Raw genomic sequence first — 25,709 nt, forward strand, 5'->3', positions numbered from 1 at the left:
GGGGCACCATGCAAAATCTCATCTCGTAGGGTATCCTTGCTCATGAGGAAGGTAAGAGATCAGCCTAAAACTAAACTGGGGGAACTTGTTAATGATCTCAAGGCAGTTGGGACCACAGTCACCAAGAAAACCATTGGTAACACATTATGCCGTAAAGTTTTAAAATCCTGCAGTGCCCGCAAGGTCCCCCTGCTCTAGAAGGCACATATGCAGACCAGTTTGCCAATGAATGCCTGGATGATTCTGTGAGTGACTGGGAGAAGGTGCTGTGGTCAGATCAGACAAAAACTGAGGTTTTTGTCATTAATTCAACTCGCCGTGTTTGGAGGAAGAGAAATGCTGCCTATGACCCAAAAAACACCGTCCCCACTGTCAAGCACGGAGGTGGAAACATTATGTTTTGGGGTGTTTATTTGTTTAAGGCACAGGACTGCTTCAATGCATCAATAGGAGAATGGATGGATACCATAAACTTCTGAGTGACAACCTCCTTCCCTCCACTAGGACATTAAAAATGGGTCATGGCTGAGTCTTCAAGCAAGACAATGACCCAAAACATACAGCCAAGGCAACAAAAGGAGTGGCTCAATAAGAAGCACATTAAGGTCATGGAGAGGCCTAGCCAGTCTCCAGATCTTAATCCCATAGAGAACTTAAGGAGGGAGTTGAAGCTCTGAGTTGCCAAGTGACTGCCTCAAAATCTTAATGATTTAGAGATGATTTGCAAAGAGGAGTGGACCAAAATTCCTCCTGACATGTGTGCAAACCTCATCATCAACTACAAAAAATATCTGACTGCTGTGCTTGCCAACAAGGGTTTTGCCACCAAATATTAAATCTTGTTTGCAGAGGGATCAAATACTTATTTCTCACTGCAAAATGCAAACAAATTTATATAATTTACACAATGCGATTTTCTGTATTTTATTTTTAATATTCTATCTCTTAATGTCTTTGTCAGTGGGCAAACTTACAAAATTAGCAAGGGATCAAATACTTATTTCCCCCACTGTATATGTGCCAATTCTGGTGCTTAGCTCTTCCTGATTGGTCTGGTGCGGTGACAGTCAAGGTAATAGTTTTTGGGGTAGATGCCAGCTGTGTAATGTCAGCTAATATCAAGCCTGGGGGTTAGTATTGAGACCAAGGAATGTGTTGGAGAGTCTTTAATCAAATAAACTTGTGTATGTCTTTTTATTTTTACATACTGGGTTAGTTAGTGTGTCTGATAGATGTCTTTCTATTTCTAACCCCTGAGCTTGATGCCAGCTGATATTACACAGCTGACATCAATCCCGAAAACTATTGCCGAGACTATGCACCGGAATTGGTACATCTAATGGATGTGCCATTTCTGGAACAATCACACATGCACAGAGAGTGCCGTGTCGTGCGTGCGTGGTAGTGCTAGCAGCGCAGGCACAAAACAAAGCCGTAAAAGTGCGTGCACCATCACCTTTTGCTTCTATGTATCGGAATCATTGCCGATGCATATTAGCCTCATAGATGATATTTTCTGTGCTATCTTTCTATGTTTAGTCCATATATCATTCAATCTATTTATATCAATGAATAATCACAATATATTCGCTCAGGCTCACCTTTTTTTATGTTAATAAACTGGCAGATATACTGTGCGTGCGCAAAAACATTCATTATATGTTTGTATTATACTTTCTGTCTGATCCTGGTATTGCTAGGTGACCGCGCACACGCTTTTGCAGCTTTGTTTTGGGCCTGCGCTGCTAGCATTACCACGCACGCACGACGTGGCACTCTCTGCGCATGCGCGATTGGACTTTCAACTGACTTTATTGACTATTGATGACAGACGGACACTGACAAGAAGGCTGCTACCATGTGCTTTCTGTCTGCTCCCTTGCTGGACGGCTTTCTCTTCCAGGTGATTAACTTACTAATTGATGTCTTAGTATATATTTATCTCACAATTTTGGGACACAGAATGCTACTCTCCCTGAAGAAACCGCATTTAGTGCGGCGATACGAGTGGGTTTCCATCCCCCACTCCGCTACCATGGCTCTATCCAGAACTTGAGGATTCCCACATCTTTTGGTCTGAGTATTCTGATTTCTATTCCTTTTTCTTTTCCATTTATTATCAGTTTAACTCTCCTTTCCATTCCTGATATGGTACTGTGAGCAAGCATGGCTTTTTATACATTATTTTGACCATGCTATAGATACTCCTAGCAATACATTGCTATCTTTTTGGTTTGTCAGCAGCACTATATCTTTTTGCTGTGAGGGGTTGATTTGTGGGTTGTCATTGCCTCTATATCAAGGCATGACTAGTACATGCATTCTTGTTGTTTTTAAATGTTTTTAACACTGTTGTTGCTGTGTTCTGTTCAAATTGTTTGAATTGTTTATTTTTTGGATAATAAAACTCATGTTTTTTTTTACTAGTTACGGGTGTTCACAATTTGTGGGCATGTTCTCTTTTCTTTCTCTTCCACAGCATAATAAAACTAGCACACAGCTGTCTGCATTCCCTTGGCTGATTATGAAAAACAGGAGAGGGAGCAACATTGTTTTTTTAAATTATTTATTTCTTTTGCACTGTCCCTGACTGAAACAGCATCCCAGCTTTATGCTAGCTAGAGCACATTGGCGACACCACCTGTGATCTGATGATTATATTGGGTGGGTCACGTGTTGTGCCAGCTAATCACAGGCATGCCAATATTTGGCAGGGCTGTGATGGCTCTGGAAATGCCCGCTGCCTAAAAGCTTGTTTATTGACTGTTCCATAGCTTTTCAACAAACTTTATTTGGCACTGAACCCAAACAATACAACGGACTTCTGGGAAAAAGTCTGTGTTTGAATTTCAGCACCGGACACTAGGTGTCTGGTATGAACCTCGAGCTAAAATGTTTGAGTTCACTCATCATCTCTATTGATGATGTCAAATACATATACTGAAACAGGCACCAGATTTGCTACTTCATGTCATGTGTTCCTCCAACAGGTAGAGCAATGTGCTATGAAAGAGAAAACTTCTGGAAATTTGTAACAGAACTAAGAGAAGATACGGAAGACTAACCATGTTACAGAGTTATGGTGGCCAGTATAGATGAGATGACATCGATCTGCAGAGGATTAAGTTTTTGTCAAATTTCCTGAAATGATGGTTTAATATGAATTAGAACATTCTGAGATTCGATTCACAAAAAATAAAAATTCCTGCACCATTTGTCAAACTGCTGAAGCATCATAGAGTGGTCACGTATCATTTTCCTCTGCTGCATTGGCCTCCTCATAATGCCGTGCAACTAAGACATCTTATAGATTTTCATACCTGTACAGTTGTGGTCAGAACTTGAGCCATCACAGATCAGCAGTTCCTATATCCAAAGTCACTGGGTAAGTGTCGTACACAGTGTGGAAAGACTAAATGTAAAACGAGGGGAAGAGGAAAAGGAAGTCTAAACGCTAGTGAAAGGGGAGAGGAAACCTTGAGGCAAATCTAATGGCACCATGCCCCCCTACATCCCTATATTGGTTCCACACCAATCTCTGAGCAGGAACCTAAGCCCTGTATATCCCTAGAGCTAGGCCCTGAATAGGGAAAAGGGGGATGAGCACTGGTCAGTCGCCACTGTACACTAAAGAGAAGAATGGAAATAAACAAGGTGGAAATAATTTAGCTTCATCAGACTCAGAGAGGTAATACCAAACATCCTCCAACAGCACCAGAGAAGAAGTAAACCAACTGCTATAGCTCCAAGACTTCACCAGGGAAAATGTGAATATCACTGGCTACTCCCTGTAGCAGACAGGGAGTCTATAAATTCCCAGGTCCGGGTGTATCAGTTAGAGTCGGAGGGAGGTTGTCACTGGGTCCAAAAGTCAGAAAGATTAAGAAGGCGCCTTCAATGCCAAACACAGAGACCTTCTGCAGCCAGATGCAGAGCGACTGTCTGTAGAATCTGACACACCCATGACAATTAATTGGCTGTGAAATCTCAGGACCTTTTTGACTGCACCACAAGTGTGAGAACTTTCTCACACTCGTGGTGACGTTTTATGGGCACCACATAGTGCTCCATTCAGCCCTATATGTTGCTCCATACAGCAGAAATACAATATAATGAGCACCATATATTGGTCCATACAGTATAATTGGCCCCATATAATGCTCCATAAAGAGTAAAGAGTAGATTTGTGAGAATTTGTTCATGTTCCCTCCTATTCGGCAAGCTCTCCATGCATGTGCTGTGACTTTGACACACCCCCAACACATGCAGCTGCTGTGCCAATCAGCTGATCAGCTGGAGCAATCCAGGAAGCCGGGTTCCCTCTGCAGCTTATTCGGTAAGCACTATAGCTTTCTGAATAAAAGGGAACCCGAACAAATTCACTCAACTCTAATAATGAGCCTCATATATTGCTCCATATAGTATAATGAACCCCATATTTTGCTCCATACATATTAAGCCCCATATAATGCTTCAAACAGTTTAATGAGCCCCATATAATGCTCCATACAGTATAATAAGGCACATATATTTCTCCATACACTATAATGAGCCCATATTTTGCAACATACACAGTGAGCCCCATATAATGTTCTTTACAGTATAATGAGTCCCATATATTTCTCCATACACAATGAACCCCATATAATGCTCCATAAAGTTTATAATGGGCCCCATGTATTGCTCAATACAAAATGGGCCCAGCATATGATGGGCCCTATAAGATGCTCCATATACAATGTGCCCCATATAATGTTCCATATATGATGGGCCAATTATGATGCTTCATATATATTGGCCCCATTTAATGCTCGATATATGATGGTCGCTATATGATGAACCTCATATATTGCTCCAAACATAAAAAAACATATGAAATACTCACCTCTCTGACCGCTACTTTGTTCCGGACTCCTCAGTATCGACGTCTTCCAGCTCTATGATCTGTGACTGTTCAGGTAGAGGGCACACAAAAGTGATGTCATAGCATCCTCTGACCTGAAACGTCAAAGTCAGAGGACGCGGTAGATGCCGCAGAGGAGGAACATGAAGAGGTGACTATTGCAAGTATCGGGGCCCTGAGGAAGCAGCCAGGGGGCTCCACTCGCTGGCACTGGTACAGGCAACTGGCCCCCATAGCGCACCGGTGTCCCTGATGGTGAGTAGGCCCTCCTGCCTGAACAGGGCCCCGGCATTTACTTGGGTTCTGCCTGTATACAAAACTCTTCAGGACAACCGACAGATTAACAAATTAATTCACATCTGGTCTCTGGCTGTGCCACTGCAAAACTTTGATCTTCTTCTGGTTAATTCATTATTTTGCTGATTTGAAGGCATTATTGTCAGGGCTAGCGGAATGCACCAATTAATTAGAAAGAAAGAGTAAGGTGCGTTCCCAGCCCGGGGTCCACCGTGCACAGATGGAACCTGCTGCTAAGTAATGACGGACTATATTGCGGTACAATATGGATTCACACACGGGTTAACTTCACCCAGTATGAAGAAAGTGAACCCTGTTGCGTAACAGGGCCACGGTACTCCACAAAGAGCGCAAGCAAGGAGTCACAGAACTCTACCCCTAGACTCGGGATTAGAGTACTACTAGACCTCTTGCGCTCGACACCGCAACTGGGGTGTCAGCGTAACTGAAATAATAATTTAGATGCACGGGAGTACGTGCGGTGCTGCTCTGGTGAACGCCACTAACCACCCAGGCTTGGGTAAGGAAAGCGCTGTGAAAGCGCACAGCACCGCACTGGCAGTCACAGCAATTTGATGCTATTTTGTGTGTCATGTGCTGATAGCTAAGTCGGGCGCTAGATAGCAATCATCCACCTTACGAGAGCAGTCATACACAAGGGAGGGGATAATTAATGAGCGATTTTCACACATCAACACACACATGTTTACCAGTGTACACTAGCGCATGACCTAGGGGCCATGCAAACCTTTTATAGCGGCAGTGCTACAAGACCTTCCAGATGGACCAATAGGAGCAGCAACAGGACCTGAGCATGTGACCCCCAACCTCCAATGGGAGGTCGTCCCGTGGACATGCTCAGTAAGCAAAAATCAGGACTTAGTCCCAGAAAGACCTGCTCACTGCTGAACATTGCTGGCTACAAGGACAGAGCCTGGAAGGGCAGTAGTAACCAGTCATCCAGTATCAGCCTGAGCTAGACGCTGGGACCGATGTCTCTGCTGAGCAGACTCCACTGCTGCTGGAGAAGAATGGGAGACTGCAGTGGAGATGGTTAAAGGTTCCCCCTGTGCCGAGGCGGGAACTCAACACCAAACAATTATTAGGGTCATTGTTGCACTGAAATGTGAAATCCCTATTCGTCTTCAGCATTATAATACAGGTTTGAAGGTTTTGATGCAAAATTGACTGAAACCCCAATTTAAGCTGGTAAATAAGAACCCCAAAGCATAATGCTGCCTCTGTCATGCTTCACTGCATATGGTGCTGTTTTGGTTCAAACAGTGTTGGCTTTGCAACAAACATACTTTTTGGAATTATGGCCAAAAAGTTTAACCATGGTTTCATCAGATCGTTACACATTTTTCAACATGCTTCTGGAAGAATTGATGCAGGCTTTGGCAAACATAGCCAGGATTGGATGTTTTTTTTTGTAAGAAAAGGCTTCTATCTTCCTACCATACAGGCCAGACATATGAAAAATTCAGGACAATGTTACATGCAGTGCACAACTAGTATTTGCCATAAATTCATGCAGCTCCCTGAATGTTGCTGTATGCCTTGTGGCAGCCTTTAAGACCATTTTTTGTCTTGTCTTTTAAACAGTTTTTTGAGGAAAAAACAATTTCTAGGTAATTTGACTATTGTGTTAAATTTTAGCCTGTTCTTGATTACAAGCTTTCCAATTTTCCTTTAAATATCTAATGCCTTGGACATTTTATATACGCTTCTGCTGACTGATAACTTTCAACAATGAGATCCCTTTATTGTATTGTAAGTTTGTGACTATGATTTTTAACGTACAATAGTAGTTCCCCGTTCTTCTTCTGCACGAAGAAGAACCCAGCCCCTGCAGGTGACACTGACTTCCTAATGAATCCTCTTGCCAGATATTCCTGGATGTACATTGCCTCCGTCTCCGGGAGAGATAACGGATAGACTCAACCCCGGGAAGGCTCAGCACCAGGCAAGAGGTCAATAGGACAGTCGTAGGGGCGGTGAGGCGGAAGGGTCTCCGCAGCTCTTTTGGAGAACACGTCCGCATAGGGACAATATTGCTTGGGGAGAGAGGATAGATCTGCTGGTCCCTCAGTAGTAGCAACCTGAACACATTCCCTCTGGCATCTACCCCCACGAGATTCACCCCATCCCCAAATTCTGCCTGTGGATCACGGAGAGTGGTACTGTAGCCAAGGTATCCTTAACAGGACCTCATCAATTCCCTCAGGAATGACGAGCAGAGATATAATTTCCTGATGAGATGGCGACATGGACAGAGAAAAAGGGATGGTCTGGTGTGTTATCTGTGAGGGCAGTGTCAACCCATTTACCACTCGTACGGTTACTGGTTGAGCTGACATTACCAGGGGAATTGCGTGATGTTGGGCGAAGGCAGAAGACATAAAATTGCCCTCCACCCCAGAATCCACGCAGAGCTCTACCGAGTGGGTAAATGAGCCTAGAGTAATTGTCCCCTTAAAGGACAATTTGGAGGCAAACGTAGCCGTGTCTAGTGTACCTCCACCTACCACCACTAGACGCTGACGTTTTCTCGACCGCTGGGGACATCTGGTGGCAAGATGTTCTGACTGCTAGTGCGATAGTTTTGCAATTTTACCACATTTGGAATTTTCACCCATTTTCCAGTACATTGTATTGTAAAATTAATGGTGTCTTTCAAAACTACATTTACTCCTGCAAAACAAAAACAAGCACTCATATGGCTTATTGAGCAGACAATTAAAAAGGTTATGGCTCTCGGAAAAAGAGGAGGTAAAAATGAAAGTAAAAAATTAAATCCGGATACTTAAGGCTTTAACCCCATTCATGATTTTGGACAGGGTTTGCAGAGCTCAGAGTTGTGGAGTTCTTGTAAACAGTAATTTTTTCCTAACTTTATGTGTGCACATTGTGGCTAGCCAATCAGGGTGCAGGAAACACCCAAAATGTCCTGACACAACATCTTGTGTCATCGGCTACTGAAATCACATGTCCCTCTCCATATAGAGAGCGGACATCTTGTTTTAGTGTCATATTAACACTGTAACAGTGCAGTTAGGCTGCTCCTGACTCTGGCACTATTAACAGCAAGATTTTAGCTCGTTAGTTAGGCGGTTGTATATCAAGTCAGATAATGTAGCTAGCTAGTGTTCAGTGTGGCTGTTAAATTTACCTTCCAGCATTTTTTTGCCATTACTAAAGTCCACAGACAAAGCCAGCAGGGCACATGTCCTACAAGTGTGTTGTGCACTGCTTCTATTGTGCTCCATGCATATGTATCGCATTCTAAATAATATTTTTTTTCTCTAGCTAAATGTGAAAGAGCTTGCTGTATCCCACCTTGTCATTTAGTGCTGTGGTAATAGGAAACTGTCTGCAGACCTAATGCACATTAAAAAATTATAATTTTTCAGTTACAAAAAGTTAAACAGCCCGCCGTATCACACTTTGTCATTTTGTTGGGATGAAAATAAGCTGTCTGCAGAACTCATGCACATAACCAAAATTTTTCTTCTGTTGCTGAACGTGATACAGTAGGGGACCTAACTTTCAAATAATTTGTAGCATTTTTTTGTGTTATAGAGCCCTGATACAGAGACCACCAACAAATTCTTCTGCCCCTAGTCTAACGCAGTAGTGGACATCTCAATGTCAATTAGTTTGTAGCATCTAATATGTTATAGAGGCCTCTATAGAGACTCTATAGAGACTCTTGTGAAACTTATGCCACTTCTGTGGTGTAAGGCCCTCATTTGTTTAAATGTGAACACTCCTGGTTGGTTGTCCATCTTCTGGATTGGGTGTAGTGGAAATCCTGTCCGTCCCTATTATACTATTTCTACTCTTATGAAATTTATGCCACTTCTGCGGTGTAAGGCCCTCATTTGCTTAAATGTGAACACTCCTGGTTGGGTGTCCATCTGCTGGATTGGGTGAGGTGGAAGACCTGTCGATCCCTATTATACTATCTATACTGTGGTGAAATTGATGCCACATTTGTGGTGCCTGCCAATAATTTTTGTAAATGTGAACACTCCAGGTTGAGTGTCCATCTGCTGGATTGGGTGTAGTGAAAGACCTGTCGATCCCTATATTATACTATCTATACTGTGGTGAAATTGATGCCACTTTGGTATTGTCTGCCAATAATTTTTGGAAATGTGTAAAATCTTGTTGGGTCTACTTCGTGCGTGTTTCCTGTAGCAGTAGGCCTCCAAGACTGTCAGGCCTCCACCTCCTTGGACTCAACTGCCTGTGTTACTCTTCTTAAATTGTTCTCACAATAGTAGTCTGTGAAACTGATATTTGTGCCACCTGAGTGTGGCTCAGCATTAAAGTAGGTAGAGGTGTTGCATGTGGTATCAGGGCTCCCTGCAAAGGAGGCATACACCACTCCCTCACCCACCTCATCTTAGTGTGATGTTCAATTGAAAGCTGTAAATGCTGTCCCAGACCCCGATACCTCAGGCCTGGCTGATTTTATGCAGTGCTATGCTACAGTTTGTACTGTGGGTGAACTGAGGCGACATTCCTGGTGTCAGTCCCTCATTTGTGTCTTGGCAGCATTTGGGGCTGTTATAAGGATTTATGCATGCAATTGTTTTTGCAGCACTCTGTGAACAGCCAGCTTCTTTAGCAATGCCCTTTTGTGGCTTATCCTCCTTGTGGAGTGTGTCAATGACTGCCTTCTGGACATCTGTCTAGTCAGCAGTCTTCCCGATGATTGTGAAGCCTACTGAAACAAACTAAGGATTTTTTTAAAACACTTAGATAGTCTTTGCAGGTGTGTTTTGTTAATTATTCTAATTCACTGAGCTAATGACTTTTGGGTTTTCATTGGATGTAAGCAATAATCATATATATTAACATAAATAATCACTTGAAATAAATCAGTCTGTTTGGCTTGACTTCATAGGATGCTGCTGTTTTTACAATATATTGCAATGCTACAGTATTGTAATATACAGTGCAATCTATAACAGGTTAAAGTTCCCTATAAGAACTGAAAAAAATGTTGAAAAAAGTATCAAACTTAAAAATCCCAATCTCAGTCATCCTTCTCCACAACCTTGGATTTCAAGGTTTTATTGAACCTCTCCACAGGCCGTCTGTCTGCGGATGGTACACTGACAGCATAAGTTGGCTAATCTGGAGGCCCTTACACAATTCCCTCATCACCTTGGACATGAACAGTGTCCTTTAATCTGTCAGGATCTCCTTTGGCAGGCCTGTCCTGGAGATAATATGCACTAGCTCCTGTGCTATACTCCAGGCAGAGGAGTTTCTCAGTGGCACCACCTCTGTGTACTGCGTAGCATAGTTCATTACTACACGGATGTATTAATGACCCCTGGCGGACTTAACTGAGGGCACGAACAGGCCATGGCAATGCAGTCAATTGAGACTTCGATTATTGGCAATGGATCTAGATGACTGCAGAATGGGATATGGGGCAGTTAGCTGACAGGTAAGGTAGGACTGGCAGAAATTAACATTGTCCCTGTGACACTCAGTAGAATCTTTGAAGGGCTCACTCTTGGGTCTTATCTACACCTAGATGCCCCCCAAAGACATGAGCAAGGGACAGATCTAGAACCCTATGTCTATAGGGTGATGGGACTAACAGCTGCTCTAATACTTCCCCTCTCTGTTTAGTGACCCTATATAGCAACTCCTCATTGACTACAAAGTACAGAAACCTGGTGTCTGCACCCAGGTCTTGGGCAACCCCATTTTTCATAATAACATTTTCCAGTACATTTTTCAAAGTCAAATCCTGCATTTGGGCAGCCTAAAAAGTCCCACCAGAAACCTCCAGTTCAGGAATTTCGGCCTCCCTGGTCACCATCTAGTCCTCGTCACCAGCCAGGTCACACAAGGGTAACTCTTTTCTGACTGTGATGGGATTTCAACAAGGTTGAGCTGTCTCCTGTCTGCGTCCTTTGGTATTTCCGCCTTTCCCCCCAAGTGCCAGAAAAGGCTGAAGTCCCGCTGGGCTGGAGTTGAGGATTCTGGCTGCAACCACTTTTGCACAAGATTAAGCAGATCAAACATTTGGGATTGAGGTGGTTTATCCCCATAATATGCTGAATGGTGAACCCTTTGTGCTCTCAGTGACAAAGTAACTCCTGCACATGCCAATATTTAAGTTTTCAACATGGAATACTCCTGCACATCCTGTAATGCCAAATCATAATAGGCCTTCGGGGGCTCACCAGTCAAATAGGTGGCCATCACCTCTGCCCATTGCTCTATTGGTAGCTTCTCACGCTCTGCCACCCACTTGAACATAGTCAAAAATGCCTTCACATCGTCACCCGTGGTCATTTATTGCGTAGCTCTTCTTAACGCCTTCCATCTTCTAGTTCATCTAGAAGTAGTATCCATCGGTGCTGGGTGAACGTGCTCGGATAACATCTTATCCAAGCATGCTCATATATTTTGTTCGAGCTGAATGATTTGCAGCTGTGAGACAGCCTCAACCCATATGAGGATTGCCCCTTTGTTAGCTATCATCACACAGGCTGAGACTGTCTAACAGCCGTTAATCAAACAACTGCAGAGACTCGAGCACAATATTCCAATAACATCGAAGCTTGCTCGGATAAGACATTATTTGAGAAAGTTTGCTCATCATCACTAGTAGTCATCTTTTCCAACTTTGCCAAATTAATGAATTTATATACTCTGAAAAATATATGTTTTTCAAAGATCTTCTGGTGCATATTTGTTTAACTGAAAAATAGCCACTTTCAGCCAATTAATATCAGCCTCCAGGTGTCTGCTTTGCCTTAGAAAATCCTATTTTAATAAGCAGCCAAGGGAAAGCAGGCAACTGTGAGCTAGTCTTATTATTATAGGATGGGGCAAATATTCATGGACCTTCCCAACCTATTAATATCAGCCCCCAGTTGTCTGCTTTACCTTAGCTGGTTATTAAAAATAGAGGGCCCCCCACATCATTTATTTAGGGTACCCCTCTTTTAATAGCCAGCAAAGGCAAAGCAAACAGCAGGGGGGCTGACATTAATAGGCTGGCGGGTCCACTGAAATTGAAATGTCGCCAAGTCACAAGGGCAAAATAAAGTACACTTTACTTTTGGTAAATATAGGAGTGCTACTTGATTTTTCTATTTTTATATAGATGAGATAGATATGAGATAGATTGATAATTATTTAGATAGATTGATAAATATAAGGAAGGAAGGTGAGTTTAATTACTCCTTTCTTTTGGTGTGGGTGCTGTGTGGTAGCCATTGTTACTGTGGTTTTGTGCTGGTGGGGCGATTCGGTCTGGACTCATGGGAACTCAGTCTCACAGCATGGGTGCTGTGGGGCACCAGGCCATCTGCCCTGCTGGTGCATTGCTGCTGTGGCGGTGGTTGGCACACGGCTCCGCTCCAATAGGGCGGTAGGACCCACTATGAGGTTTGCCGTGACATGGAAGTGGGCTTCTTACAGTCTGATCAGAATGTTAACCTAAGTTATATATTTTTGCCGAGAGGCATTAGATCATTGTATGATTTTTGGAGGTGCTGTCCTTTCTCTTTTTTGAGCATAAATATAAGAAAGCTATGAGATAGATTAAGTATTCTATTTTCTTCTTTCACTTCCTTAAATGTAAATCCAGTAAAAAAGAACAAATAGATATATTCTTGTATTGAAATTTTAACTCTTGAACTATAATCTAGGAAATACATATGTGACTAAGATGTTACAAAACCACACAGGAAACAAAGTTATGTCAGGTAAATGAAACTCATCGCCCCCACTTTTTCATCTTGTATTAAGAACTTTCTGTAGACAAAGTACTAAATTTATTTGTAGAGTTAATATTTTATATAACTTAGAAGATTTAGTATTCTTATATCTTTTTTAAACACCATTTGCATTAGTATTTCAGTTTTATTTTAAATTATACATATCACCTATTATAATTACTTTTTTCTAAAGAAGATATTTTTCATTCATATACATCTTGAACTAATTAGTATGTGCATAGCTATGTTCCTATTTGATCAAACATTCATAAAACCTAATGTAAGTTGAAGCTCATAGACCCTAATGTGAAATCTGTGACAGGACCTCATATCTATTTTTTTCTATTTATGATAATGATACTTTGAAGGTAACTCAATCTTTATGAATCTCTTCTTTGACTCAGGAACCAGTATGCCACAGATTTAAATAGCGTGAGCAATTCAATCGAGCACTTATAGTGTATTTTAGAGCATATAAACTTGGTAGTTATACATACATAGTAGCACAGAACTTGGAGGTTACACAATGGTAATATAAAACATCTTCTTTTTTAAGGTTTTTATAACTTTTAAAACTTGTATTATTTTACTCTATTTTATATACTTCTAGGAGGATTTGCATTCGTGATCATTTGATTGCAAGTTGTATATGCTGCAATGTTGTATTTTGGTATATAGAAAATATAACATTCTACTATCTATTGGCAACCCACAATCACATCAGGTAATCGCTTCATTTAAATTCTGCTGTCAGGGATTGATATATTCAAACGGTTAAACAGCAGTGAATGTAGCACAACAAACAACACACTGCGATACAGAAGTGTGTTGTAAAAAATAGTTTTAAAACATAAGTCCTATTTTTTTAAATAAAAAATGCAAAAAGTAAAAATATAAACAAAATTGTTATCACTATAAAGTCGGCGTCACACTACCGTAGAATACGGGCAAGTGCTATTCGAGAAACATTGCATAGCACTAGGCCTAGTGTTAATCTACGGGGCAGCTCACATCACTGTTTCTTTTCTAGGATGTATTCAGCAAGCGTGTAAAATCGCAGCATGCTGCAGTAGTCTGTTACCGAACTGTAAGAAACCGCCTAAAGGAAATGGGAATTACATACAGAAAAGCTAAACGAAAGCCATCATTAACACCTAAACAGAAAAAAACAAGGTTACAATGGGCTAAAGAAAAGCAATCGTGGACTGTGGATGACTGGATGAAAGTCATATTCAGTGATGAATCACGAATCTGCATTGGGTAAGGTGATGATGCTGGAACATTTGTTTGGTGCCTTTCCAATGAAATTTATAAAGATGACTGCCTGAAGAGAACATGCAACTTCCACAGTCATTGATGATATGGGGCTGCATGTCAGGTAAAGGCACTGGGGAGATGGTTGTCATTACATCTTCAATAAATGCACAAGTTTATGTTGATATTTTGGACACTTTTCTTATCCCATCAATTGAAAGGATGTTTGGGGATGATGAAATCATTTTTCAAGATGATAATGCATCCTGCCATAGAGCAAAAACTGTGAAAACATTCCTTGAAAAAAGACACATAAGGTCAATGTCATGGCCTGCAAGTAGTCCGGATCTCAATCCAATTGAAAATCTTTGGTGGAGGTTGAAGAAAATGGTCCATGACAAGGCTCCAACCTGCAAAGCTGATCTGGGAACAGCAATCAGAGTGAGTTGGAGCCAGATTGATGAAGAGTACTGTTTGACACTCATTAAGTGTATTCATATACATGGTCCTCCCTGTACATAATATATCACAAAATGTTTAAAGCAATAATTTAATCACAAACGCCATGTAAGGGTGTATGCTGTACTATGCATACATAGTAGACGTACATATGTAAATTATCTGCTGTTACCTTGGTATGGTAATCAAGTGTAGTTGGGTGTAGCATGATGGATAAAATCCAGCTAAATTGTTGCAATGGATAAAATCTAAAATGTGCTTATAGTTCTGCCCAGAATATTTCCTTTTAACATATAGTCAATAAAGAAAAATATATGTATTTTTTCAAGAATGTAACATGGTTTTATTCCTGTATGCTGTATTTTGATATACGGAATAATTACCAGATTTACAGTACCTATTCACCATATACCATTATGCCACATTATAATGCTCTAGGTATGCCATTTGGTTTTGCAATTTCTCTATAGTACTGTCTTATATGGAGTAGTGACATTGTGGGAGCACAAAATTTCATTTTCTATGCTGTATGTGTTTTTTTTATTTTGTAATCATTAACATTCTCTCTTTTTTCTTCTCTTATTTCCCTTCTCTTTTCCTTATGCTATATGTCCTCACCTTACAATAGTTCAACAATTTAACCAGATTTATGATCAACAAAGTCTTTTCTATGGAGCAATTTTTCTTTTTTTCTATAAACCAGCAATTTAAATTCCATTAAAGGTATCACATGTTGAAGTCTGTAATTTTGTTTTTCTTATTGAAAAGTATATTTAGTACCTTCTGCCTAACACAGTTCTCATGAGCTTTTTTATTTTTCCCAGAAGCTATGCTATAATGAATGCACAGAAATGCTTGATATTGGAATGTAAAAATGAGGTAAAATGTTATCCCTGATACATTTTTAGGGTGAAAATAATTCCAGCTACTATGCTTGGAAAATAATCAAAACTGATTTAAGGAGGGCCACTGGCAGATAGGGATCATGATGCGCAAACAGCAAATTATTTTTAAAATGGCATAGAAGAGAGTAGTCTAATCATGCAGATCTTTATGCCTTTTGTTTTATTTGGAGGATTTTTTGAGCTTTGTTCCCCTGAGTACCATTTTATGGAGATATTCTCATCTAGAAGCATATACAGGTGCTTCTCACAAAATTAGAAAATCATCAAAAAGTTAATTTATTCCAGTTCTTCAATACAAAATGTGAAATACATATATTATATAGAGTCATGACAAACAGAGTGATCTATTTCCAGCATTTATTTCTGCTAATGTTGATGATTATAGCTTACAGCCAATGAAAACCCCAAAGTAATTATCTCATTAAAATAGAATACTTTATAACACCAGCTTGAAAAATTATTTAAAATCCGAAATGTTGGCCTACTGAAATGTATGTTCAGTAAATGCACTGAATACTTGATTGGGGCTCCTTTTGCATCAACTACTGCAGCAATGTGGCGTACCATGGAGGAGATCAGCCTGTGGCATGGCTGAGGTGTTATGGAAGCCCAGGTTGCTTTGATAGCAGCCTTCAGCTCATCTGCATTGTTGGGTCTGGTGTCTCTTGACAATACCCCATAGATTCTCTGTGAGGTTAAGGTCAGGCAAGTTTGCTGCCCAATCAATGACAGTGATACTGTTGTTTTTAAAACCAGGTATTGGTACTTTTGGCAGTGTGGACAGATGCCAAGTCTGGCTGGAGAATAAAATTTCCATCTCCAAAAAGCTTGTTGGCAGAGGGTGCTCTAACATTTCCTGGTAGAGGGCTGCGCAGACTTTAGTTTTGATAAAACACAGTGGACCTGCACCAGCAGATGACATAGCTCCCCAAACCATCACTGATTGTGAAAACTTCACACTAGACTACAAGCAGCTTGGATTGTGTGCCTCTCCACTCTTCCTCCAGACTCTGGGACCTTGATTTCCAAATGAAATGGTAAATTTACTTTCATCTGAAAACAACACCTTGGACCACTGAGCAACAGTCCAGTTCTTTTTCTCCATGGCCCAGGTAAGACACTTCTGGTGTTGTCTATTGGTCACGAGTGACTTGACACAAGGAATTCGACACTTGTAGCCCATGTCCTGGATACGTCTGTGTGTGGTGGCTCCTGAAGCAATGACTCCAGCAGCAGTCCACTCCTTGTGAATTTCCCTCAAATTTTTGAATGGTCTTTTCTTAACAATTCTTTCAAGGCTGCGGTTATCCCAGTTGCTTGTGCACCTTTTTCTACCACACTTTTTCCTTCCACTCAACTTTCCATTAATATGCACATACAATATACACAGCACTCTGTGAACAGCCAGCTTCTTTAGCAATGACCTTTTGTGGCTTACCCTCCTTGTGGATTGTGTTAATGACTTACTTCTGGACATCTGTTATGTCAGCAGTCTTCCCCATGATTGTGGAGCCTACTGAAACAGATTATGGGGCCTTTGTAAATGCTTAGGAAGCCTTTGCAGGTGTTTTTTGTTAATTATTCTAATTTTTTGAGATAATGACTTTTGGGTTTTCATTGGCTGCAAGCCATAATCATCAACATTAACAGAAAAAAAACACTTGAAAAAGATCACTCTAACATAACATAGTTAGTAAGGCCGAAAAAACACATTTGTCCATCCAGTTCAGCCTGTATTCTGTCAGAATAAATCCCCAGATCTACATCCTTCCAATGAACCTAATAACTGTAAGATGCAATATTGTTATGCTCCAGGAAGACATCCAGGCCTCTCTTTAACCCTACAACTGAGTTAACCATCACCACTTCCTCAGGCATGGTATTCCAGATTCTCACTGCCCTAACAGTAAAGAATCATCTTCTATGTTGGTGGAAAAACCTTCTCTCTTCCAGGCGCAGAGAATACCCCCTTGTGACTGTCACCTTCCTTGGTATAAACAGATGCTCGGAGAGATATTTGTATTGTCCCCTAATATACTTATACATGGTTATTAGATCGCCCCTTAGTCGTCTTTTTTCTAGACTAAATAATCCTAATTTTGCTAATCTCTCTCGGTATTGTAGTTCCCCCATCCCCTTAATTAATTTTGTTGCCCTCCTTTATACTCGCTCTAGTTCCATTATATCCTTCCTGAACACCAGTGCCCAAAACTGTACACAGTACTCCATATGCGGTCTAACCAGAGATTTTTACAGAGGCAGTATAATGCTCTCCTCATGTGTATCCAGACCTCTTTTAATGCACCCCATGATTCTGTTTGCCTTGGCAGCTGCTGCCTGGCTCTGGCTGCTCCAGGTAAGTTTATCATTAACTAGGATACCCAAGTCCTTCTCCATGTCAGATTTACCCACTGGTTTCCCGTTCAGTGTGTAATGGTGATATTGATTCCTTCTTCCCATGTGTATATCCTTACATTTTTCATTGTTAAACATCATCTGCCACCTTTCAGCCCAAGTTACCAACTTATCAAGATCCATCTGTAGAAGAATACTATCTTCTCCTGTATTGACTGCTTTACATAGTTTTGTATCATCTACAACTATCAATATTTTACTGTGTAAACCTTCTGGTACAGTGATCCAGTTAGACTGAAATAAATTAACTTTTTGATCTTATTCTAATTCTGTGAGAAGCACATGTACTTGTAATGCCGTGCCTTGTCAAGGCACTGTAAAGTGGTATGTGGTGTGCCTACTGCCATGTAAACCTCCGTATGGTAAGATTTTCTCGCCGGCTTGCAAAATGGACATAGAATGGATCCATAGGCTCAAATATTCGTGAAAACATATATACAGTCTATATATGTACAGTATATACTCGAGAATAAGCCGACCAGAGTATAAGCCGACCCCCCTAATTTTGCCACAAAAAACTGGGAAAACTTATTGTCTCGAGTATAAACCTAGGGTGGAAAATGCAGCAGCTACCGGTGAATTTCAAAAATAAAAATAGATTCTCCATACCGTTCATTATGGCCCCATAGCTGTGCCATATAGTGCTCTGCACCATTCATTATTGCCCCATAGCTGTACCATAGAAAGCTGTGCCATATAGTGCTCTGCACCGTTCATTATTGCCCCATAGCTGTGCCATATAGCGCTCTGCACCGTTCATTATTGCCCCATAGCTGTACCATATAGTGCTCTGCACCGTTCATAATTGCCCCATAGATGTGCCATATAGTGCTCTGCACCGTTCATTATTGCCCCATAGCTGTACCATATAGTGCTCTGCACCGTTCATTACTGCCCCATAGCTGTGCCATATAGTGCTCTGCACCGTTCATAATTGCCCCATAGCTGTGCCATATAGTGCTCTGCGCCGTTCATTATTTCCCCATAGCTGTGCCATATAGTGCTCTGCACCGTTCATTATTGCCCCCATAGCTGTGCCATATAGTGCTCTGCACCGTTCATTATTTCCCCATAGCTGTGCCATATAGTGCTCTGCACCGTTCATTATTTCCCCATAGCTGTGCCATATAGTGCTCTGCACCGTTCATTATTGCCCCCATAGCTGTGCCATATAGTGCTCTGCACCGTTCATTATTGCCCCCATAGCTGTGCCATATAGTGCTCTGCACCGTTCATTATTGCCCCCATAGCTGTGCCATATAGTGCTCTGCACCGTTCATTATGGCCCCATAGCTGTGCCATATAGTGCTCTGCACCGTTTATTATTGCCCGATAGCTGTGCCATATAGTGCTCTGCACCGTTCATAATTGCCCCATAGCTGTGCCATATAGTGCTCTGCACCGTTCATTATTGCCCCATAGGATGTGCCATAGAAAGCTGTGCCATATAATGCTCTGCACCGTTTATTATTGCCCGATAGCTGTACCATATAGTGCTCTGCACCGTTCATTATTGCCCCATAGGATGTGCCATAGAAAGCTGTGCCATAGAAAGCTGCGCTGCTGCTGCAATAAAAAAAAAAAAACACATACTCACCTCTCTTGCTTGCAGCTCTTCAGCGTCCCGTCCCGGCGTCTCTCTGCACTGACTGATCAGGCAGAGGGCGGCGCGCACACTATATGCGTCATCGCGCCCTCTGACCTGCACAGTCAGTGCGGAGAGAGAGACGCTGGGAAGACAGAGTGGCGCCCGGCGTGTGGAACGCGGACAGGTAAATATGACATACTTACCTGCTCCCGGCGTCCCGCTCCTTCCCCCGGACAGCTGGTCTTCGGTGCCGAAGCCTCTTCCTCTGTCAGCGGTCACCGTTACCGCTGATTAGAGAAATGAATAGGCCGCTCCGCCCCTATGGGAGTGGAGTCCATATTCATTTCTCTAATGAGCGGTCCCACGTGACCGCTGAACAGGGGAAGAGCTGCGGCACCCGGAGACCGTGGGACAGGTAGGGGGAGCGCCAGGAGCCCCGGAAGCAGGTAAGTATACCTCAGCGCCCTCTCCCCCTCACCCGCTGACCGTGACTCGAGTATAAGCCGAGAGGGGCACTTTCAGGCCAAAAATTTGGGCTGAAAATCTCGGCTTATACTCGAGTATATACGGTATATATATATATATATATATATATATATATATATATATATATATATATATATATACAGTACAGACCAAAGGTCTGGACACGCCTTCTCATTTAAAGATTTTTCTGCATTTTCATGATGATGAAAATTGTACATTCACACTGAAGGCATCAAAACTATGAATTAACACATGTGGAATTATATACTTAACAAAAAAGTGTGAAACAACTGAAAATATGTCTTATATTCTAGGTTCTTCAAAGTAGCCACCTTTTGCTTTGATGACTGCTTTTCACACTCTTGGCATTCTCTTGATGAGCTTCAAGAGGTAGTCACTGGGAATGGTTTTCACTTCACAGGTGTGCCCTGGATTAATAAGTGGGATTTCTTGCCTTATAAATGGTGTTGGGACCATCAGTTGTGTTGTGCAGAAGTCTGGTGGATACTGAACTTGTTGGACAAGTACGTCAAAAAGGAGCCCCTGCAGTTTCTAGAACAGAAGCTAGATATTTTGACATTTTGGCTGCATTTCAAGAGGTGTCAATTGGAGAGCGTGGTGGTCGAAGATATGACTTCTACTATATGGGTGTTTCCACTAGACAATGCATCCAACATGTTATTGAATCAAAATGTTTTTTTTCTCACAACTCTTTTCAGCTGTGCACAAACTATGCCAAATTGGTAGCTAGACCCCAGTGGGTCTTGTCACAGTGTCATGTTGACTACAGTCCACAGATATTATGTAGATCCCTAATTTCACCTCTACTTTACCAGCTTGATGAATTAATAGGAAAAGCATGTGGTATTGATAGAGCTGTTGTTTTCTTGCCAAAGAAACAAAATAAGATCAATGAGGTGGTTAGCCGCACACGCAATGGAGAAATAATCAAGATGACAATTACTTTCACATTTGAGTTAACACACACTTCACCCACCTGCTTTCACTTTTACATCATTATATTCCAAAGCCTTGAAGAAGAAGATGAATATATTATAAAGCAAATAGGTATGAATAATTATCACTCAAATTATGTAACAGAAGTCAGAACATACACAACCTGTCTGTGGTGAAATTATTTACCACCGAAATTTTGAATTATGAGACTAGTGTCATCTTGTGAATTGATATGAACCACAAAGTCCTTCAAAGTGAAACTGCTCTGGATGTAATGTACAATTTGCTCTTGAAAATTAGAACATGCCTCTATGTTGCTTGCATTAAAGAACTGAATGGCCAGATATGTACGGATTCAGGATGGCCGGACTGCGGGTACCTGTGCTGCGTCGGGTCCGGAACTGTCAAGGCTGTGTCCCTTATTTCCCAGGGGAAGGAATAGGAGAACAGACAGGCCCCATTACCCAGGAAGAGGGGGCGGGTCTAGACAGGGAACCTGGCTGGAAGCTGAGGGAAAAAATATGCAAAGCAGGAGTGAGTCCCCAGCTGTCAGCGTGTGAGCAGCAAGGGGGCAGTGCACTATGCACCCGAAGCCCCGCTGCTGTGAAGAACTGCAGCTGACAGACCTGGTGACCTAGAGGCTTGGAAGCCAGCTTAAGAGAAAGCAGGCACGACAGCAGAGATTTTTGGAGTGGACAAGTAGTGCATAGGAGGCTGAGCAGCGTGCTCCGTCTTTAGAGCACTGGCTCTGCAAATGACTGTTCCCGTTGGCTCCCACCACTAAAAGCGGTACTGCCAGAGAGTGAGGTACCATGTGCCCAGTGACCACCATAGAGCAAGGAGCCGTGCGCTCCATGACCGTGAGTATAGCACACATGCGCAGTTGAGAGAGCCAGTTCATGCCACATGTTCAGCTTTGCTAACCAATAATTATGAGGCACAGAGGAATGACAGAGTAAGTTGGTACTGTCAGCATTGTACTCTCTCAGCATGTTCCCAAACATTGCACTCCTTGTAAGAGTCCCCCATGCCTCAGGGCCAGGGCGATGGGAGGGTCTGAGAAAACTCTCCCAGAACTTTGCCAGTGTTCCACTGCCTCTGCTGGATTGGAGTTGTGTCTCTCACCTGTACTCCTTGCTTTGCCAACGAACTGTGTCTGTGACCTCTGCTGCCACCGCTTTCAGATGGGAATTTTTGTATTAATTCCACAAGAAGGGCCCTCTGATCCTCCAACATTTTAGTACACCTGTCTGCCTCTGGAATAAGAGATATAAAGTTCTCCTTGTAGCATGGGTCTAGAAGTGTCACTAATAAGTATTGCCTGTCACCCAAAATTTTGAGAATGCAAGGCTGACGGGAAAGGCAGCCTAACATAAACTCAGCCATGCATGCAAGACTGCTAACAGTTAATACTTCCGTGTCCAAGAGGACAACTGACCATGCTCTCCTCCTCCTCCTGGTCCTCAGGCCTCCACAACTTTTTACTAACCTCAGTACTATCATTGTAAATACATCATTGTAAATACACCCCTGTAGTTTTTATCTCCCCCACCTCATTGTAGATTGTAAGTTGTGATGAGCAGGACCTTTTTTTGGTTTAATTATTGTTATCGTTGTTACTTGGTGTAGATTGTAAGCTGTCACGAGCAGGGTCATTTTATTTTGGTTTAATTGTTGTATTATTGTTATCGTGTTACTTAGGAGTGTTGTGTTTGAAACTGTTAAACTGTAAATATGTTGGTGCTATATAAATAAATATAAATATTATTATTAGAACACAGAGAAGCAGGATGGAGACATTAATTATGGCATCATCGCTGCTCACCATCTTGGTGGATTCCTCAAAGTTTTGGAGGATGGTGCATATATCTGACATTCATGTCCACTACTGAGATCTTATATGTGAAGTCAGAACTGAATACCAACGGCCTTGTTGATGCTGGTAGTCACCAACTGCCCTCTTCTGCTCACAAATCCTTTCCAACATCTGCATTATATAGTTCCAACGTGTGGGGACATCACACACCAGTCAGTGAGCCAGAAGCTGCAAACGCTGCTGAAGCATGGCACGGATGAAGCTCTAGCTGACTTTTTAAAATGGGTACGCAGGGCATCGTACTTTCCCTAGCAGATCCAGCAGATCCATGTCGCTTTTCATAAACCATTGAACAATGAGGTTAAGGACATGGGCCAGGCATGGCATGCGTGTCAGCTCTTCTCGCCTCAGAGCAGCCACCAGGTTCCAGCTATTGTCACACTTGACTATGCCTGGCTGTAGGTTCAGCGGTGTCAGCCACAGATCTGACTGCTCTTTCAAAGCTGTCCACAACTCTTCAGCATTGTGTGGCTTGTCACCTAAGCATATTACCTTCAGCACAGCCTGTTGCCGCTTGGATGAGGCTGTGCTGCAGTGCTTCCAACTTGTGACTGATGTGCTACTTTCGGAGATGGAGGCTGAAGAGGAGGAGGTGCAGGAGCTGTAGACTGTGGGGGTAACCCAGATTGACGTAGGGCCCGCAATAATTGGGGTTGGGAGGACATGCACCATCCCAAGGTTGGACTGGCCCCCGGCTTACACTATGTTAACCCAGTGTGCCGCCAGTGAGATGTAACGTCCCTGCCCACAAATACTTGTCCATGTGTCTGTGGTCTGTGGTTAGATAGACTTTCCCAGTAACAGCATTGTGGAGGGCACGGGTAATGTTGTGGGACACATGCCTGTGTAATGCCAGAATGACACACCGGGACAAATAGTTCTGCATGTTTGGGGCCTCGGGGTGATCCTCGACTCTGCCCTCTCTTTCAAGCTACATATCCAAGCCCTTGCCTTCTCCTGCCCACTACAACTCAAAATCATTTCCTGGATCTGTACGTTCCAAGAAACTGCAAAAAGATTTGTGCACGCCCTGAGATTGGGACGGAGATTTGTCTTCCAACAAGACAATGATCCCAAACATAAAGCAAAATCTACAATGGAATAGTTCACAAATAAATGTATCCAGGTGTTAGAATGGCCAAGTCAAAGTCCAGACCTCAATCCAATCGAGAATCTGTGGAAAGAGCTGAAAACTGATGTTCACAAATGATCACCATCAAACCTCACTGAGCTCGAGCTGTTTCCAAGGAAGAATGGGCAAGAATTTCAGTCTCTTGATGTACAAAACTGATAGAGACATACCTCAAGCGACTTGCAGCTGTAATCGCAACAAAAGGTGGGGCAACAAAGTATTAAGTTAAAGGGGCCGAATAATATTGCACGCCAAACTTTTCAGGTTTTAATTTCCAGAAAAATTTAAAATAACCAATAAATTTTGTTCAACTTCACAAATGTGTTCCACTTGTTGATTCTTCACCAAAAATTTACATTTGGTATCCTTATGTTTGAAGCATGATATGTGGGAAAAGGTTGAAAAGTTCCAGGGGGCCTGAATACTTTTGCAAGGCACTGTATGTATTTTTTTTATTATTTATTGTTTTATTTTGAATGGGGTGAATGGTCTTTCTACTCTGAAGCATTACAATGAAACCCTGCAAAGTGCCCTGGATGAAGCTGCACCTCCTATACATAGAACAACTCAGCACAGACAGCGACAACCGTGGCACACGCTGCAAACACGTTTCCTGCAGCGGAGCTCCAGGTGCGCCGAACGTCTGTGGAGAAAATCTAATCTACCCGAAGATTTCATCCATTATAAGTTCATGCTAAAAACATACAACTCTGCCCTTCACCTCTCCAAACAAACCTATTTCAACACCCTCATCACCTCACTGTCCAATAACCCTAAACGTCTCTTTGACACTTTCCAGTCCCTACTCAGCCCAAGAGAGCAGGCCCCAACCACGGATCTCCGCGCTGACGATCTTGCCAATTATTTCAAAGAAAAAATTGACCACATTTGACAGGAAATCATCTCCCAATCTCTTCATACCATGCACTGTCCTCCCTCCCCCACTGCATCTAGTTCACTCTCTGACTTTGAACCAGTTACAGAAGAAGTAAGCAGGCTCCTTGCATCTTCTCACCCGACCACTTGCACCAGTGACCCCATTCCATCACATCTCCAGTCCCTTTCCCCGGCTGTCACCTCTCACCTAACAAAAATATTCAACCTTTCTCTCACTTCCGGTATTTTTCCCTCCTCATTTAAGCATGCCATCATACATCCATTACTTAAAAAACCTTCCCTCGACCAAAACTGTGGCGCTAATTATAGACCTGTCTCTAGTCTTCCCTTCATCTCTAAACTCCTCGAACGCCTGGTCCACTCCCGTCTTACCCGCTATCTCTCAGATAACTCCCTTCTCGACCCTCTTCAATCTGGCTTCCGCTCTTTACACTCTACTGAAACTGCCCTCACTAAAGTCTCTAATGACCTACTAACAGCTAAATCTAATGGTCACTACTCCATGCTAATTCTCTTGGATCTCTCCGCAGCATTCGATACTGTGGACAATCAGCTCCTCCTCACTATGCTCCGCTCCATTGGCCTCAAGGACACCGTTCTCTCCTGGTTCTCCTATCTCTCTGACCAATCCTTCACTGTATGTTTTGCTGGTTCCTCCTCTCACCTTCCCCTTACTGTTGGGGTTCCTCAAGGATCAGTCCTAGACCCCCTCCTCTTCTCTTTGTATACTGCCCCTATTGGACAAACAATCAGTAGATTTGGTTTCCAGTACCATCTCTA

Source organism: Ranitomeya variabilis, chromosome 1 (assembly GCF_051348905.1).
Source record: "Ranitomeya variabilis isolate aRanVar5 chromosome 1, aRanVar5.hap1, whole genome shotgun sequence".
NCBI lineage: Eukaryota > Metazoa > Chordata > Amphibia > Anura > Dendrobatidae > Ranitomeya > Ranitomeya variabilis.